General features: G+C 38.0%; 1 pseudogene; it reads right to left on the bottom strand.

Annotated features, from left to right (window-relative positions):
- Window positions 1–5,428: 5,428 nt before the first annotated feature.
- Window positions 5,429–19,701, bottom strand: LOC109680143 (targeting protein for Xklp2 pseudogene; annotated as a pseudogene).
- Window positions 19,702–20,102: the final 401 nt, after the last annotated feature.

Raw genomic sequence — 20,102 nt, 5'->3', positions numbered from 1 at the left:
CAAGGAATTGGCATGCTTGAGTTGTGAGTTTGAAAGGTCACTGTAGCTACTTTGTGGAGTACGGATAACATACAAGGGTTAGAATCAGATAGGGTTTATTCCATTATTTTAGGGGAAAATGTTAGTACCTTAGGGAAGGGTATTTTTAGTGATAAAATGACTCTGGGAGTCTCTACATACATGTGGAGCATGCAGAAAATACATCCTGATGAGGACTTTGATTTGGAAAAAGCAGGAAAGTCAACAAGAACCAATGATCACCAACAGAGTTCGGCTTGCTGTGCTGGAAAAATCATTGTCATTGACAGAGGTGATAAATTCTAGGAAACAGGTTTAAAGTAAGGGGATGGGACTCAATTTTTTTTTAACAAGTTAATTTTCCGATGCATTTTATACATCTTGCTATAGACGCCAAGCACACAATAGAATATGCAAGTCTGGAATGTTATAAACATAGCATGAAACCTCCTTGCAACTTAAACGTCCATCCCTGTCTTGACAGTTGCAGAATTCCTTATGATGCTTTTCAAAATCACAGTTCCTTAGTTTTCCAATATAATTAATATATTATATTGTTATTCTTCAATGTAGTATTTCTTCATATAAAGAAAGACTTTTTTTGATGATATGGACTTGTCACACAAAGAAGATAGAAGCAGACATTTCTAAAACAAAGGGAACAATAATCAAAATGGTTGCTGTGTACTTACACCTTGATTCAGAGTTTAAAATTTTTCTGTGTTCCCTCGTACATCCTGAGAAATTAATCCTGACTCTCGGCATGAAGCATAAATTTATATTGTCAGAAAACAGTGGAGAGCCTTTGAATTTATTTGTATCCTTTAGTTTGTGTGTGGAACTAGGAATTGAACTCAGGGACTCGCATTTACTTGCTCTAACACTTAACCCAGGACCCCAACCCTTTTGCTTTATTTTTCAGATAGGTTCTCTTGCTTTTCCCTCAGCTGACAATGACCTTATGTCTCCACTTTCAGAGTAGCTGTGATTATAGATATTCAACATCATGCCTGGTGTTCTCATTTCTCTTTTCAGTAACATTTTTCCTTGGAGCAGGTAAATTCAAGTATGATGTATTTGGAATATTGTAAGAACTTTTGTAAATTCCACAATATATCCCTACCCAGAACAACAATAAAATGTTTTAAACAAGAACATTGCCCTTTGCTCATCTTTTCTTCTTTGTATTATAACTTTAAAAAATTCTGCCTGGAAGGTTTTTTCTTATTACTATGAGTTTTGTATTTTAGATTGTACATAGTAAGGGGTTTCCTCATGACATCTCCATACGTGCATATATATAAATTTGATTTTATTCACCCCCATTGCTCTCTTTCTTTCTTTCTTCTTTTCTTCCTTCATTCTTTTCTTTCTTTCCTTTATTTGTCTTTCTTTCCTTCTTTCTGTCTTCCTTCCTTCCTTTCTTTTTTTCTTTTTTTCCTTTTGGCAGTACTGGGACTTAACTCAGGGCCTCACACTTGCTAGGCAGGTACTCTATCACTTGAGCCACTTCATCAGCCCCATCCCCCTATTATTCTTTCTTATCCCTCCTCTTCCCTCTTCTCCCCTCCACCTTCCTAAGTGTCCATTTTGTTTTGGGATATTTATGACTTTATAACCCCACGTTTTGTTCTTTTTCAGGTTAAATAAGTGAGGGAAAAATGCAGCTTAGTAAACATCCTCCCCCGTATCCTTACAGCTTTGTATAATGACGTGACTCTGACATATGATCTTGTACCTGACACAATATCATTGGAACATGTTAGGTTTAGCTGTCTAGCAATAAACTTAAATATATGTTGTACACTTATTATGATAATTTGTTCCTCTTTTGAAATTATACTTTTTCACCCCTCTACTCTGTTATATGCTCAGAGAGGTTGTAACTTCATGTAGCACCATCAAACTTCCTTTGATTCCTGGCTTCTGTTTGTTTGCCCAAAAGTATCAAAGGGAATAAGAGATCTGAAAAAGATAATGATCAAGAAATCTATCCATAACAATCCTGTCCTTGCTTTCTTTCTTTCCCTCTACTGGTCAGTGGGTTCTCCTTTGTATTGGAATTCTTGTTGGGTGATTTCTGAATAACCACAGAGCTTCAAAAACACAATATTCTCTCTTTCTGCCTCTCTCTCCCTCTCTCTCACCCTCACTCTCTCTTCATTTTTAAGTGTTGCTGGGGATTGAATCCAGGGCCTTCTTGAGTCTGTTAGCACAAACTTCTAAGTACTGGAGAGACTGATGGAGGAGGATAGTAAGTATGAGAGCAATGCGGGCTACATAGCAAAGGCCCTGTCTCTAAAACAAAACAAAGCAAAACAAAAACAAAAATCATAGTTCTTATGTTCAGTGGAAAGGCACTTTCTTAGCTTGTGTGAGATCCTGGGTTCAAAACAAAGCAGAATAAAGAGTAAACTCTAGAAGTATTCTATCTTTCCCTCTTATCTCAGAACATCTAATTTATGGGCCTGGTATACTTCATCATTTGCCTTGAGGGGTTTTCACAAATTCTGGAACTGGCATTGATCTAAGGACAGTCACAATATCATAGTTATTGAAGGCTTTTCTATTGAGATCACGTTAATGCGAGGCCACATCTTCCCTGAGTCCATGAAACTAAACCTGCAGGTTGAACTCTGTGAAGATTTCAGATGCAGCCACATTGAAGAAGGCTGACTGTAAGTAGGATGTTTGAAGAGTCCCTCCTGCAGAACAGTTCCATAATCATGTCAACGTCTGTGTGTTCAGAGTCTCCGTTTGTTACTATAAGGAGAGTCCAACCTGTTTTCCAGAAAGCATCCTGCAGAGCTTAAACTCCTGTGCTCAGAAGATCCTCTATTTATTGCCTCCCTAAGTAGATGGAACTACAGGCACATGCCCCAGTGCCAGGCACAATACATATTTTTCAAATAAAATTGAATGAAGAATAAAAAAAGCATCATTTTTTTCCCTTGCCCAGTCATTAGTGCTTTCATCTGTTAACACAAGTTACTGGGTCTTTTAATTCTGGTCAAATCTGTGTAAAAAGCCCTTTCATTAAAACCTCTTAAATTAAAAATCATATTTCCTGATAATCCTCTAAATGTTATCCTACTGTGTGCAAAGCAATAGTTTCAGCATTATAATCACTACAACATCCAAGGACAAAATAATTCTGTCCACATCTGCTCTCATGTAAAGCCTTTCATTTAGCTGAGTACAGATGTGGGCCCAGTGATTCAGCTCAGCCAGCACCACGATTTTGAAAAGCAGATAGGAATAGGAAGCAATTTACTTTGTCTCTCCTACGCTCCATTGCCACTTGGGAAGGGAAATGTGCTAAACACAGAATGCGATCTGTCATTGTTCTCTTTTGAAAGAATGTTTCCAGAATTCTTCTGAAATCAAAATATGTGTCTGTTGAATTAATGTCAGGGATTGAGTGGTAGCAATTCACTGCTTCTTCCTACACAATTTCATAGAAAATGGGTAAAAAGGAAAAAAAAAGTTTTCACATAAGTACTTTTGACTTAAAGCACAAATGTCAGGCATGAAGAGTTACAAAATATTTATATGAGAAAAAGTGAATTCTAGAATTCTGCTATATGTCATTTGCTTTTAAACTAGCCCAGGATTTTGGTAGATGTAAAAAGCAGCACTATTGATTTAAAAAGTATATTTATATACCAGGCATGGTAGCCCATGTCTATAACACCAGCTACTTGGAGCCAGAGATAAGAGGATCACGGTTCGAGACCAATCCAGCCAACAAGTTAGCAAAACCCTATCTAGAAAACAAGACTGCAATCCCAGTTACTGGAAGCCAAAGGTAGTACCATAACTGTCCTATGTCAACCCAAACAAGAGTATGTGAAAACTCTAGTATCAAAGGCCTCTCAAAACAAACTACATTTATATGACTTATATAAATATAGGTAGAAACACATATATACACATTTATTTTTCATATATTTTATGAATTTGGGCATGATAGAAATATCTTCCATTTATTAACAACACTTGTGAGCATATAATATATCACATATATATCACACTCATGATCAGAACAAGGAGTAGGAAGATGCTAACTATGTATTATTTCAAAAATACTCTAGAGAGAATTTGAAAATCAGAATATTAAAATTCTGACAAAAATGAAGCTTCTTTGAGATTAGATAAATAGATTGGAACATACACTTCAGTGGACTTGATTCCTAAGGGGTGCATAGGATATTTTTATCTTGATATATCTGTGGTCTTAATATGCCTACTTCTTTAAGCTGTTATGAGAGCTTTGAGATCCCCCTCTGATATTAATCATAGCATTTCATTATTTAGCATACACAATAGACTCTTGACATCTGCAGGTCTATGATTCTAAGAAGTTCATCTTTGAGGAAAACCACAATGCTAAGGATGCATACAGTTCAACATTGTACTGCAAGTTTTGATTCACTTTTCCATAATTCTTCCCAACTTCTGCTAAAGATCTGCTGCCATTCAACAAATCCAAACTGTCATGCTATCCCTTAAATTAAGCACATTAATTTTATCTTGCTTTTTGGGCACCATCTGCTTTTTTGGAAGATAGATTTTTCACAAAATAAAGGGAGAGGAAACAGTCAGCAGATCACACAACTTATACACAAGTGATAACAAGGCTGAACTGACTGAGTGCTCTCCAAATCAACAGAGCTGCACAAATGTTCATGCAATAATTTGAAATTATTTTTGAATTTTATTTTAATTTTTAAAATTTATTATTCTTTGACTGTACTTGGTCAACACCATAATATAACTCCATGAATAAGGAGGGCTTAGCTGTACTTACTGAGAACCTAAAATGTACTCTTTGTTTCTGAGGTCAAAAGGAAGCAAATTACCTAATGGAAATTTGTTCCCAAGGCAGTAACAAGGAGTGTGTTAGTCAGTGTTGTTCAGAGAAACAGAAACCTGGAGATAGATAGTAGATGTATAGATAGATATTAGATAGATAGATAAATTGATAGGTAGATAGATAGATGATATATAGTAGATAAATTATGATGGATGGATGGCTAGATAGAAAGATAGATAGATGAAGACATCTCAGAATTGGCATATGGCCTTGTGAGGGCTGGCAATTCTGACATCCCTTCACAGCAACACCTAGATTAGTATTTTATTAAATTGGTACCATATGCCAACCAAATCAATACATGAAAGCAATCACAAGGAACAAGAAGCCTGATATAATAAAATCTGATATCTACATAATAATTTCAAACTAATATTACTTGAAAATCCATTAGCATGACTAATCACGTACAATGATGTTGGACAGTGGTATTAATGTTGTTAGCCCATTTTTTTTCATTCTTTTCCTCTTTTAATATTTTTTATTTTATTTGAGATTTAGTCATCTTTACTTCATAAAGAAAACATATATATTTTAACAAAGGGAGGGGACAAGGAGAAATAGAAATTCCAATGTGCTGACACAGAGACTTAAAATTCGATCTATCACTACTGGTTTGTCTTCTTTCTCATCTTCTCTGGTAAGCATTTTGACGCTGTTTTTCAATGCAAAGGCTGGTGATTTGGGGACAGTGATTAGAAGTACCTTCTTTTCAGGAACACCCACAACATCTTCCAAGACTGTAGTAGGGCAAGGTATGGAATGAAATTCAATGTGTCCATCTTCTGATTTCTTCTTTGGCTCTCGCTCCTGGATTTTTTTCTCAATTTCCAAATCAAAGCCAACAGGCTGAGCAGGTGGTTTCACAGGAGGTTTCTTGACTAAGATGGGCCCACCTTTAAGAAATTCTAGGATCAAGTTCCCATGCTTAGATTCTCTATTGTTGCATATTCTCAACCTCCTCGGCCTCTTGTTTTGCCGCACTTTTTCTAGTTGCAGGACTTGTGAGCTGTTTGGTTTGCAGCACAGGAATCTGTGGGTCTCTGGAGATCTTGGTCACAGATTTAGAGGGTAACAGACTATTATCTGCCTTCTTGCTTCTCAAATCGTATCTGTCAAGTTTTCCTTTATGGAAGGCTTTAACCCGCTGTGCAAGAGGCACATATGTAGAAGCTGCTTCATCAAATGTTCTCTTCTTTCCGTGCGACAGGTTGAAAGGCTTCATAATGGTATATCCTTTAGTCACTCAGGTAGGAAATGGAGGATGCTTTTGCAGTTCTGAGTATGAGTTTCTTATACTCTTCCTGGTTCTTAGGATTTTGTTTGATTCGCTTATCTGTGTGGAAATAGAAGTCAAGAGGTTTGGTTACCTGGCTTACTGATTTCTTCACGAGCTGCCCTGCTCCTTCAAGAGCAAGTTTCTTAGATCTTCATTCTTTTTCCACCTCTCCATCACCTTCTGCTTCATTTTCATTCTGTTCTCCAACTCTTGCTTCTCAGTATTTTTCAAAACCGTCTGCCTTACAGGTGGCATAAAAGGTCCATTATGTCTGCTCTTGGTTTTCTCTGGGGAAGATTCATTCTTTTTGGAAATATATTGAACTATACATTCTTCTTCTTCCTTTCACTTCTTTACTTTAATTTTTTTGGAAGGTGGAATTTCAGTGATCATTTAAGGAGTGGCACATCTCTTTGCTTTCATTTGAACTGGAATTTTTCTTTTTTTTTAAAATTTTTATTGTTTTATCATTCATATGTGCATACAATGCTTGGGTCATTTCTCCTCCCTGCCTGCACCCCCTCCCTTACCACCCACTCTTCCCCCTCCCTCTCCCCTCCCACCCCCTCAATACCCAGCAGAAACTATTTTGCCCTTATCTCTAATTTTGTTGAAGAGAGAGTATAAACAATAATAGGAAGAACCAAGGGTTTTTGCTGGTTGAGATAAGGATAGCTATACAGGGAGTTGACTCACATTAATTTCCTGTGCATGTGTGTTACCTTCTAGGTTAATTCTTTTTGATCTAACCTTTTCTCTAGTTCCTGGTCCCCTTCTCCTATTGGCCTCAGTTGCTTTTAAGGTATCTGCTTTAGTTTCTCTGAGTTAAGGGCAACAAATGCTAGCTAATTATTTAGGTGTCTTACCTATCCTCACACCTCCCTTGTGTGCTCTCGCTTTTATCATGTGCTCAAAGTCCATTCCCCTTGTTGTGTTTGTCCTTGATCTAATGTCTGCATATGAGGGAGAACATATGATTTTTGGTCTTTTGGGCCAGGCTAAACTCACTCAGAATGATGTTCTCCAATTCCATCTATTTACCAGTGAATGATAACATTTCATTCTTCTTCATGGCTGCATAAAATTCCATTGTGTATAGATACCACATTTTCTTAATCCATTCGTCAGTGGTGGGGCATCTTGGCTGTTTCCACAACTTGGCTATTGTGAATAGTGCCGCAATAAACATGGGCATGCAGGTGCCTTTGGAGTAACCTGTGTCACATTCCTTTGGATATATCCCCAGGAGTGGGATTGCTGGGTCATATGGCAGATCTATGTCTAGATTTTTAAGAAGTCTCCAAATTTTTTTCCAGAGTGGTTGCACCAAATTGCATTCCCAACAGCAGTGGACCAGGGCTCCTTTTCCCCAGATCCTTGCCAACACATTTTGTTGGACAGTGGTATTAAAGTTGTTAGCCCATTTTTTTCATTCTTTCTCCTTTTGTTTTATTGTTTTTACATATTAGCCCCATTTTTGACCTGAGGCATACAAACTTAAGGTGGTGTGTAAAAAATACCTTAAAAGACAATCTAAGTGGGTCTAGGGTTCTACCTTAGTGGTAGAGTGCTTTTGATCCTCAACATGGAAAAATGACAACTTATGGGAAAATAATTTAAAATTTATGAATACCTCAGAGAAATCCTTAGAGAAGAAAAATAATGTCTTTTAAATTATAGCTAGTTATTAGCAAGAATTTTGAAGAAATCAGGAAGGCTGAGAGCATTGGTTATTAATCTACATAAATAAATGAGTAAAAAACAAAACTATTCATTATTTTTAATCATTCACTTGATTTGGCCTTTCTGATGTCAATTTGTTCGTATGTGATATGTGTACAAAATTATCATTAGTACAATATTTCATAGAATCATTAAGAGGAATATGTAAGGAATTCCACATAAAATCTTGAGTAAAAAGTTATATATATTTTCAACACATTATTTTTAGTTATGATTATTCATATAGTAGCAATCTGCAGAACCAATTCTCTTTTACATCTGTCCCTTCTATAGACAATAATTTTTAAAGCAAGTAATGTATATTGTTTCTCCAAATTGCTGGCTATCCTTTCCTGGGTTTCCTTTTTTTTTAACTTTTGATGCCATAACCCCTTTGCAAATGGGAAGTTTCCATTGGCTAGAATGAAAGCACGGTATTAAGCAAAGGAAATGTGGTTGCAGGCTAGGTTCAGGAAAACTCTTTCTAGAGTTTTAAGAGAAATACATCTATCAGCTTAAGAAAAAACTGGGAAAATGGGTATGTTATACATAATGTATTTAATATTCATATTTTTGGCACTCATCAAAAAGAAATTGACCTAAGTTGACAAAAGCAATGAGAAATTTCTGAAAAAAAATTGATAATGAATTAAAGGAAATATTTTACACAAAAAAATGCCAATGACCAGTAATAAAACTATACAAATATTAAAATCACTTGCATTAAAAATACAAAATCAAATCATATTAAAATACTGTGGTTCATCTAATAAATTTGGTATATTTAGCTCTATCTATTCATCTACCCACTTATTCATCTGTTTGCCAGTATGAGTAGGAATATACATGAGAAGATATGATGTGATGTTGACAATTGTATAAAGTGCTATAAATTTCTGGGCGGCAAAAGGGAATTAAAATGTAAAAAAGAAAAAAGAACACATATCCTTTAGAAGAAAAAAATCTCCCTGTACAAACATAGAATTATACTATGGTTTGAATGTTTATGTCTACCTCAACATTTATATGTTGACATCTTAACCCCTAAGTGATGATCTAAGGAGGTGGGTCATGTTGAGAAGGGCTTAGGTCATGAGGGAGGAAGTTTCATAAATGTGATTATTGTCTTTATAAATGAGACCTCAGAGGGCTATCTTGCTCCTTCCAACATCTGGGGAGAGCTAAAGTCTGCCATTTATAAGGAATGAGTCCTCACCAGACACAAAATCCATGTATACCTGGGATATTTTAGCTTTTAGAACAGTGAGAAATAAATTTCTGGTTTTTGTTTGGGAGCTAACTAGTCTATATTTTATATAGGAGCCTGAATGAACTAAAACAATTTATACAAAGAATAAAAAAAGAACAATGTATAAAGGTACTCACCAGAAGATGATTTCTAACAATGTAAAACATGAAACAACCTAACTTTCCCCAAATGTGAAAGTGCAGAAGTAAATGGCATTCTATACAACTAGTCAAGTCAAGCTTCAGAATGTCATTTTGTGATGGGAGATAACAAGCTTAGAAATCAATCACAAAAGCAGAGCTGGAGGTTTTTCCACTATGTGTATTTAAGCAAAAATATTAAAAGTGCTTTACTTGGAGATATGGAAGCATGATTTTTTTCTGTTTTCAATGATTTCCTTTACAGTAACTATGAATTGGTTTCCTATTAAATGATACTGAATCAAAAACCAAAAACATAGAAGGTGTTTGGGGGAAGGAACTGTGTTAAATTTATGACACAGTATCCTCAGATCTAATAAATCACAATCAATATTAGAAATGGAATTTTAAAAATATGTGTTTCACTTTCTCTAGTGACCCTAAATTAGAAAGCAAATCTGAGGAAAGTTGATTTATAATTAGGTTTAATTTTGGGGCTTGATGAGGATCTTTATAAAGCTTTTTTGAGCACAAATTGCATTATAAACAACATTTTATATTAACTTAATTATGACAGGAAGTAGAAAGAAAAATAATCAGCTCATTATGTAAATAGAAAGCATTTTTTGTCGAATACTATGGAATTATCAAAAGTTGTATGTAAGTGGGACTGTGGTTCCTTTCAGCACTGTAACTCCATCCTTAATTTCTAATGAAGTCTATTGAACTGAACACTGGGGATAATATTCTGTTTAAAAATGAATTTCTGAGCTTCAAGGGATTTTTCTGATCTGAAGAAATTATAGATTCAAATTCATTATGCATACTTCACCTCTGCCCCTCTATTCTGAATGAAAAAGGACATAACAACTGTGTTTTCCTCAGTTAAATAAAATACAATTATCATTGAGAACATTAATAAAAATCTTATTAATTTATTCTTTAGCTAAGTGTTGTGGATGCCTCCTTTTGGCTTTGCCACTTGACTCTAAAACCTGTCAATATCTTATAGATTAGAAAATGGAAATTCAGTGGTGTTATTCACTATGCAAACATTATTTTAGAAGTTTATTATTAGAAATTATTGTCATTTAAAAAATTAGGGGAAAAGTACATGTGGACACACATCTATAGGTTATTTCTGTTTATTCTTTAGATTAATTACACTAATAACTCAATAAAAATCTTAGCATAGTATGGTGGCATATTTTATGTTAACAAAATCAAGTTTTGACTTGCTATATAAATACCTCACTACAGTTTATTTGTATATGAATAAACTTATCTGATGTCAACATAAGGGGGGACCATAAAATACTGTCAAAGGAAGGAATGAAGAAAAGAAGGAAGGAAGAAAGGCTAGTTCTCTTATCTACTTGAGAAAAGAAGGAAGGAAGAAAGGCTAGTTCTCTTATCTACTTGAGTAAAAAACTCCAACTTCTACTTTACCTTATACATTTTAATATATTGTGCTATTTAATCTTCTTGTGGATCAGTGCTTACACTATCCATTTTGAAGGTCTCTTTGCTGTACTAGATGCTCTCCAATTTAAAGGCATTCTTAGGTCATTAGTTTCATAAGTAACATTTTTTTCAGGTCACTACATTCTCAAAGTTCCTTTTTATGATATATTTTGCTTGATATTTCTGTACATAGTCTCTTGATAGACTCCTCTGAGTAAAAGAGCAAAAGAGAATAAAGGGCAAAATATGTAGGCAGTAACCCAAACCGCAGGGCTAGAGTGTATTAACTTCTACTTTATTTGAGCAGATAGTGTGTAGGGCAATTTTCTGGTTAGTAAAGGCTATTTTTTGGTTGTTGCTTATAGATGGGAAGCAATGCATGTGTGTGGATTCTTTTTTTTTTTTGGCATCTGTATATCGATAAATAAAATATTTCTTTACTTCATCTCTGGACACAGTTACATAGAGAGGAAAATTGTTGAAAAGCAGAAATTTGGGCTGCCATTTCATGTTTCAAAATTTAGGGTCCATTCCCTGAACTTGTCTCTATGGTTGAGAAGATAAAAATATATTATTTTAAGTTATAACACTTGTTAAAATAAATATAAAATAAGAATACAGAAAATATTTCTATTATCTCTTCTGAAGAAAGCAAAACATAGCATTTAAATTCCTAAGGAAAAAATTCATATTCAAGTCATTTAATTGCTATAGAAGCACTCTTCACTCCTTTACCTTCCTACTTTAAGACCTGTGAACAATGTAAATGATTTTGAGAGAAAATGTCCATGATGTGGCAACTTAAAGATTTCAGTATGATTTAAAAGAGCAAGGAAGTATAATCCACATGTGAGAGGGAACATGCAATTTTTGGCATTCTGGGCCTGGCTAACTTGGCTTAAAATGATGCTCTCTAGTTCTATCCATTTGATTTTGAATGACAAAATGTCATTCTGCTTTGTTATTAGATAAAATTCCATTGTATATGAATACCATATTCTCTTGATTCATTTCTCAGTAGTGGGGCATTATGGCTGTTTCCATAGCGTGGCTATTGTGAATAGTGCTGCAATAATCATGGGTGTGCAGGTGCTTTTGTAATAACTTGAGTCTCATTCCTTTGGGTGTATCCCTGTTTATAGATGTGCAGCAATGCATGTGTGTGGAATTGCTGGATCATATGGCAGATTTATGTTTAGTTTTTTAAAAAGCCTCCATATTGCTTTCTAAAGTGGCTGTACTAGTTTACATTCCTACCAGTAGTGTATAGTGTATAAGGGTTCCTTTTTCTCCTGTATCCTTGCCAACATTTGTTGGTGGTGGTATTCTTAATGCTAGCCATTCTAACAGGGGTGAGGTGGAATCTTAGTGTGGTTTTGGTTTGCATTTCCTTTATGGCTTCGGATTGTGAGCATTTTTCATGTGTTTTTTGGCCATTTTTCCTTTCAAAAAGTTCTGTTTAGCTCAGTTGCTCACTTCATTGATTCATTGATTTTTGGGGGTGTTTATTTTTTGAGCTCCCTGTACATTCTTGTTATAAGTCCTTTGTTTGATGTCTAGCTAGTACAGTAAGGAGAGAACATGCATAGGAGAAATAGGGAAAGGAAAGCAAACTAAAACAAGAATATGGTTGGTATGCTCACTGTTGAGGAGCAAATAAAGTACTCTTTAACTGGCAGAGGCCACTATGGGAAGAGGACCAGGAAGTAGTGAAGAGGTCTGGTAGAGAAGATTTTTCAAAGTATTAAAAATCATATGCCTTTCTTATTGTCACCTATGCTTTCAACAAAATTGGAGAACAAGAGGTGGAACAGGTTCTGACTGGAAGCTGGGGATGGGGAGGGAGAAGTGGCACAAACAATGTATACATATGTAAGTAAATGAAAAAATGATAAAACAAAACCAAAAAAAAAAAAAAAAGAACATAAAGAAAAAAGAGATAGGGAAAGCTACAGTGATTAAAAAAAAAGAGAAAAATCATTTTTGACACTCCACTAAGGAAAATGAGGCCAAAGAAATTCTGAAGAAGAAAATAATAGCTCAGAGCCATCTAGAGACAGGATATGAGGTAGAACATGTTAAGCGCATGTGAGGAAGGTCTAGGGCAATTTCTGAGCTTGCTTGTCTTCAAGTGATAACAATATGGGTGCAGTGCTTCTTAAAGGACTACTAACAAAAGGAGACTGATGTCTTACCAAACATGTAAATGAAAAAATATTAAGTGAATGACATTAAATGATTAAAGATAATTTTCTGAGCACCTTAGCCTTTTCATATTTATCTCTATTATACACATAATATGGGCAAAAACTTAGGCATGAATGGATATTTAAATGGAGCAGTATTTAAGTTTAACTCATAATTCCCATTAATAAAGTAAATTTTAATACTTAAAAAGCATTTGTTTAAGCAAAGATGAAAAGCAACTATTTCGGGCAGTGCTAAGTAAGAAAATTGGAAAATCTTGGTAATTTTTTAAATGTTTTTTGGAGGGATTTCAAGAAGGCGGCTAGAGGTAGGAAGCAGAAAGCGAGCCTCCTATAGTGAAATCTTGGAGAGACACTGCAGACACACTTTGCAGGCATAATCACTGAGAAAAGGCATAACTTTGACCCCTCCACATCTCCAGCCGGCGCAGAGAATCTCCACTTCACGTTAAACGGAGAAACGACGAGGGGCCCCGGGGCCGCCAGTGGCCAGCACCCAGATGGCTTGGGAAGATGCAGACCAGGTGAGTTTCACGGCACTGCGGTACCCCCACAGACAAGCCTGGGCCAGAGCAGCATAGCCCCCTGGACAGACTGACCTCCACCCAGGGGAAAAAAGAGAAACTGAGTAATAAACAATAAGAACAATTAAGACATGCTGGAAAGAAGGTGGGGTGCCCTGAGCACTGAAGATTGGGGGAAGGGAACCCTTCCTGGGACTGTAAATAAACAAGCCAGGAGGGCAGGAGAGCCTCTGGCGGGAGCGGGGAGCGTGCCCAGCAACCAGGAGCGGGAAAGCTTGTGAGAGTGGCAGAGGGAGAAAAACTCCACAGGAGAGGAGGGAAGACCTACTTCCCATGTGAACTGTAAACAAACATGGTGGCTGGCAGGAGCAGCAGCACCACCCAGTAAGCAGGAGCAGGAAAGCTTGTGAAAGTGGCAGTGGGAGGAAAACTGCACAGGAGAGGGGGGAAGACCCACCTCCCACATGAACTGTAAATAAACACGCAGGCCTGACAACGCTGGGGCAGTGTCACCTTTCCCAGTGCTTGGAAAGGGGAAAGCCTGTAGCAGAGGCTCCCGCACAGGAGAACTCTGAGCAAACAAAGCCTGTGGGACCAGGTGAGTGCTAAGTTCACCCCAGAGATCTGCATAAATAATGCTGCCAGCTACAGCAGGCTGACAGCAGTAGGCAGGCAAGCCACAGTTGCAGATACCACTCTCAGAACTGTCTCCAGACTCTTTTTTTTTTCTTTTTCTCCGTACCTTTGATGAGAGAACAACTGAATTACACCTGCAAGCCAAAAAACTTACTGAAACTGTATTGCATTTGAACTTGGGACACTTGCTGGGGCTTTTGGTGTGTGTGTGTGTGTGTGTGTGTGTGTGTGTGTGTAGTTTTATTCTACTTTATGCATCCCCTTTGATGAGACAACTACAGAACAACATCTGAGGCACCAGCTCCAGGACTGGAGACTGAGACGGACACCCAAATTATTAAGACTGAAACTGCATTGCATATAAACTTGGAAGTTTTTGGTTTTTTTTTTTTAATTTTCTATTTTCCATTTTATTTTAATTCATTTATATATAGAGATATTTCTTTCATTTACTTATTTTTTATTTTTTTATCTTTGATTGTCAATCCTCTCTCTCTCTCTAATGTCTGTTCAGCTTACTGTCGATTCGTACACTAACATTCCCTGTTTATACCTTTGAAACTTTCTTATCTGAAACCTTGTTCTGCTTTCTCCCTCTTGTCTGTATATTTGTTTTCCCCTTTTCTTTAACTTCTTGTTTTCCATCTCAGCTCACCCTTCCATTCTAAATATTACCATTGTAATTATTACAAGCTAGAAAATACTTAATTGCACACAGTACAGGGACAATAACAACACCAAAGACAATGACGGGAAGACAGACAAAACAGGGAAACCAGTTTCCTCACAGCAAAAAATTAGTACAGGAACCAGAGGGGAATGAGAGAACAGAAACTCAGATCCAGACTCCAACAAAATGAAGACAAACTATGCCAAAGGACCCAATGAAGCCCACAAGAATAATTTAAAAGAAGACATACTACAAGTACTCAATGAGAATTTTATAGAGATGATACTGGATAGGGTCAACCAAAATGTACAGGAGACACTCAAGAAATTCCAAGACAACAAAAATAGAGAATTTGAAAAAGCAAAAGAAGAAATGAAGGAAACCATAGAAGCACTGTATAAACACCAAAGTGAAAGAGAGAACACAATGAATAAATGGATAAACGAACTCAGGACAAAAATAGACAACATTAAAGAGGAAATCTGCCAGGATATGGAAAACCTCAGAAAAAAGAACGAAACAGAACTGCAAAACAAAACGGAAGGCCAATCCAGCAGAATAGAACAAACAGAAGACAGAATCTCAGAACTTGAAGATGAGATGGTAATTAAAGGAAAAACCGAAGAACTATTAAGTAAACAACTCAAGACCTGTGAAAAGAAAATGCAAGAACTCACTGACTCCATCAAAAGACCAAACTTGAGAATCATGGGCATCAAAGAAGGAGAAGAGGTGCAAGCGAAGGGAATGTGTAATATATTCAACAAAATAATAACAGAAAATTTCCCAAATCTAGAGAAAGATGTTCCCATACAGATGCAAGAGGCCTCCAGGACACCAAACAGACCAGATCAAAATAGAACTACTCCACGACACAACATCATTAAAACAACAAGTTCAGAAACTAAGGGAAGAATATTGAAGGCTGTAAGAGAGAAAAAACAAGTAACATACAAAGGCAAACCCATCAAAATCAAAGCAGACTTCTCAACAGAAACATTAAAAGCATGAAGAGCATGGGGTGAGATCTTCCGGGCATTGAATGAATAACTTCAACCCCAGGATACTCTACCCAGCAAAGCTATCATTCAAAATAGATGGAGCAATAAAAGTCTTCCATGATAAGCAGAAACTAAAACAATATGTGACCACAAAGCCACCATTACAGAAGATTCTGCAAGGGATTCTGCACACAGAAAGTGACACCCAACTTAACCATGAAAAGGCAGGCAGCACCAAACCATAGGAAAAGAAAAAGCAAGACAGTAGAGAGTAACATCAAGTTAGGTACACACAATCAAACCTTCAAAAAACTAAGACAAGTAAATGGCAGGAATCACCACATACCTATCAGTACTAACGCTTAATGTTAACAGGCTTAATTCACCCATTAAAAGACACCATTTGACAAAATGGATTAAAAAAGAAGATCCAACAATTTGTTGCTTACAGGAGACTCATCTCACTGACAAAAATAAGCTTATGCTTAGGATGAAAGGCTGGAAGAAGATTTACCAAGCCAATGGCCCCCGAAAACAGGCAGGAGTAGCAATACTTATCTCTGACAAAGTAGACTTCAAACCTACATTGATCAAACGAGATAAAGAAGGACATTCCATACTAATAAAAGGGGAAATAGACCAAAAGGAAATAATAATCATCAATCTGTATGCACCCAATGTCAATGCACCCAATTTCATCAAACATACCCTGAAAGACCTAAAAGCATATATAAATGCCAACACAGTGGTTGTGGGAGACTTTAACACCACATTATCATCAATAGATAGGTCATCCAAACAAAAAATCAATAAAGAAATCCAAGATCTAAAATATGCAATAGATCAAATGGACCTAGTAGATGTCTACAGAACATTTCATCCAACCTCTACACAATATACATTCTTCTCAGCAGCCCATGGAACCTTCTCCAAAATAGATCATATCCTAGGGCACAAAGCAAGCCTCAGCAAATATAAGATAATAGAAATTATACCGTGCATACTATCTGATCACAATGCAGTAAAAGTAGAACTCAACAACAAAAGAAAAGACAAAAAACATGCAAACAGCTGGAAACTAAATAACTCATTACTTAATGAACAATGGATCATCGATGAAATAAAAGAGGAAATTAAAAACTTCCTGGAAGTCAATGAAAATTGTCCCGTCCTGCAGGACACATCAGCGTGGATAGCGAACCTAGAAGGGGAAGAATGAAGGGACAAGAGACACGAAGGAGACAGCAAGACAAGGGTTCTGATCAAGCTGCAAAATTTTATTGTTCACACAGGGGTATTTATGTGCTGAGGGAGTGAGGGGTATGACGAGGTGCAGGCTGGTTGGCTGGTTCTGCTATAGGACTTCTGATAGGGTGCACGTTCGCACCGGCGGCAAGGTAAACTCCCGGAAGAGAAGCAGGGACGGCGCCATCTTGTGCTGGAGGTGGAGAAGTTGGGACAAACAACCGTGGGCAAGGTCAAGACAGAATGGCTCACAAAGGGAGCCTTGTCTCCGACATTTCCCCCTTATTCTTATACAAACATGACCAGAATATGTCGGCTTATTGAGAGGGGATGACAGAGGCTCAGTTCCTCAGGGTGGAGATCATTTTGCTTTGTAAGCAAGCGTCCTTGCTAAGTTCTCAAGACAATTTCCTCGGCATGTTTTTTGAGGAGGCGGATTTTTTAGTAGCATGCCAACCGCCATGCACCAGGGCATGTCATACAGAGGTCTTGGGTCTGGGGATCCTAGGATCCACCCTCCTGCAGTCTTACCTGCACCCTCGTTTAGAAAAGCCTTTATGATCACTCTCCCTGGGTGCTGCCTCCCCCAAGCAGAGGGGCCCAGTGGAGGAGGGCCCAATGGGCAATGAGTGGTCAAGAATGTTATATAAGAAGAGGGGGTGGCAGAGAGAAAATTTGGAAACCCAGATGGAGCATTTAGCGAGTTCTTATTGAAAGGAGGGTCTCAGGAGCACGGTCTTCCATATCCAGACGATGATAATGGACCTGTATAGGCTTAGAGGCTAAGGTGTTAATTTGTTCTTTAATGAATTGTATCAGCCTGTTTATAATGCAGGGCCCTATGATCACAATTAAAAGTAGACCTAGCAAGGGGCCTAATAGTGGAAGAAGGTAGGGTAGAATTCCATTAAGTCCAGTCCAGAGGGGGTTTTCAAATAGCTCCCTTCGTCTCTTTTCTAAATCTTCTTGAAGCTGTTTAATTTTGGTGCGTACTATGCCTGATTTATTGGCATAAAAGCAGCATCTTTCCCCTAAGGCCAAGCAGATACCTCCCTGGTTGGCTGTTAGCAGGTCTAAGCCTCGCCTGTTCTGAAGGACTACTTCTGCCAGGGAGTCTATTTGGTCCTGTAAATCCTTAATGGTTCCAGATAGAGTTTGTACATCATCTATAAGTTGTTGAGATAGGCGACGGTAAGAGTGTATAGGCGTGCCTAAGCCAGCTGTACCTGTGCCTATAGCTGCTGTTATTCCAAGGCTGGCAAGGAGCGGCAAGGCTTGTATTGCCTGTTTATGTCTTTTAATTAAGGTGTCTAAGCTAGGAATGGGCAAAGGTTCATCTCCTGAAATAACAGTAATGTCTGGGAGTAATAAGGCAACAACACAGCCACCAGTCCAATTTGCTGGAAGCCTGGGGAAGGCTGAGTTTCCTCCACACAAAAACCTGTACCGTTGGGGGGACAAAGAACTGGGGTGGGTGAGGAATAATTTAGAACTGATGAGCAATTTCCAAAAGAACTAACCCCAACGTCAATATCATAAGAATTATTTTGCATCCTGCCTTGAAGGCATACTGTAGGTGCATCCATAGGCTGTACTTTAAAGGGAAGTCCAGATTGGCAGGTATCCTGATTATTTATGGTGGAGTTGACAGGTATTGCCATGGGCATTACTGCTCCTGTGGTCATGCAAAGCCAGCAATCCTTAGCAAGGGTGGGGTTGGAAGTGTTAAGCAAGGAGAAGGTACTTCCCAAAATATCTAATGTATTGGGATCTAAATCTGGAATCTGAGATTTAGGCAACATTAAAGGGTGATATGTGAGTTCGGGGATTTGGGGTTTTAAAAGCTCAATCACTTGAAGATGTTTGACAGCATCCGTGGGTCCTCCACCGTCAGAGACCCCTGTAGGGGCCTTAAGGGGCCAGCAGGAGGGTTTGCCAGTGCTGCCCTCACATCCAACCAATTTGCCGGAGAGGTGAACGGTATATTGGATTTGGCCGAGAAAGCCGGGAATCTGCACGACAGAGTCGGCGCTACCTCCCCCTATGACCCCTTGTTCAGAGCCAGCAATAAGAATGGCCTCAAAAAACTGTTGTCCGTTTTTGCCGCGGCAGAGAGAGGCTTGGGCATAGCAAGAGCTATGCACTGCCGAAGTGTGGTGACAGGTAGCTGAACAATTTTTAATTTCTTTTGAAGCGGTGGAGACTTTTGGTTTATTAACACATACCCAAGAAGGCTGTCAAAATCCCCCAGTGTATGAGTTTTGCTCTGTACTCTCATAAGCCACCTTAGTTATGCAATCCACGGTCAGGGCATAGCTGGTGGGGGCTATGGACAAGTGTCCTCCCCTGCATTCACAGGGGGCACCAAAAAGCTCTTGAGCAGCTAAGCCAGGGTCCCGAAATCCTCCATCAGCAAACCTGTTTAGCAGGAGTGTTGCAAGTAGAATCTTCATCCAGCGTGTGAACAGCATCTGTAAGAGAAGATAATGCGTCCTCAGGGAGAGGGTCTTTCTCCCTGGGTTTTGTTAAGTCATTAACCTGTTTTATTAGGCGTTCTGGTAACCATCTAGGGGCAGCCTGTTCTTGATCCAAAACACAAGCTGAGCCTCGGCCCCAAATGAGGACAGGATCTGGGCCTTTCCATTTATATGTAAGAGGATCGCGCCACATGACGGGTGGGCGGACAGTGTTAGATGAGGGGTGCCAGTGTCTGTCCGCGGCCGAGTGGCCGTCGCTGTCTAGGGTGAGAAAGTTGAGACAGAATAGAGGACCCAGATATGAAGCCACACAACTATAACCAACTTGTCTTTGACAAAGGAGCTAAAAATATACGATGGAGAAATAGCAGCCTCTTCAACAAAACTGCTGGGAAAACTGGTTAGCAGTCTGCAAAAAACTGAAACTAGATCCATGTATATCACCCTATACCAAGATTAACTCAAAATGGATCAAGGATCTCAATATCAGACCCCAAATTCTTAAGTTGATACAGGAAAGAGTAGGAAATACTCTGGAGTTAGTAGGTATAGGTAAGAACTTTCTCAATGAAACCCCAGCAGCACAGCAACTAA

This window comes from Castor canadensis, chromosome 1 (genome assembly GCF_047511655.1).
Source record: "Castor canadensis chromosome 1, mCasCan1.hap1v2, whole genome shotgun sequence".
Taxonomy (NCBI): domain Eukaryota; kingdom Metazoa; phylum Chordata; class Mammalia; order Rodentia; family Castoridae; genus Castor; species Castor canadensis.
Note: the sequence above shows the minus strand (reverse complement) of the source record. Positions and strands in the feature narration are given on the sequence as shown.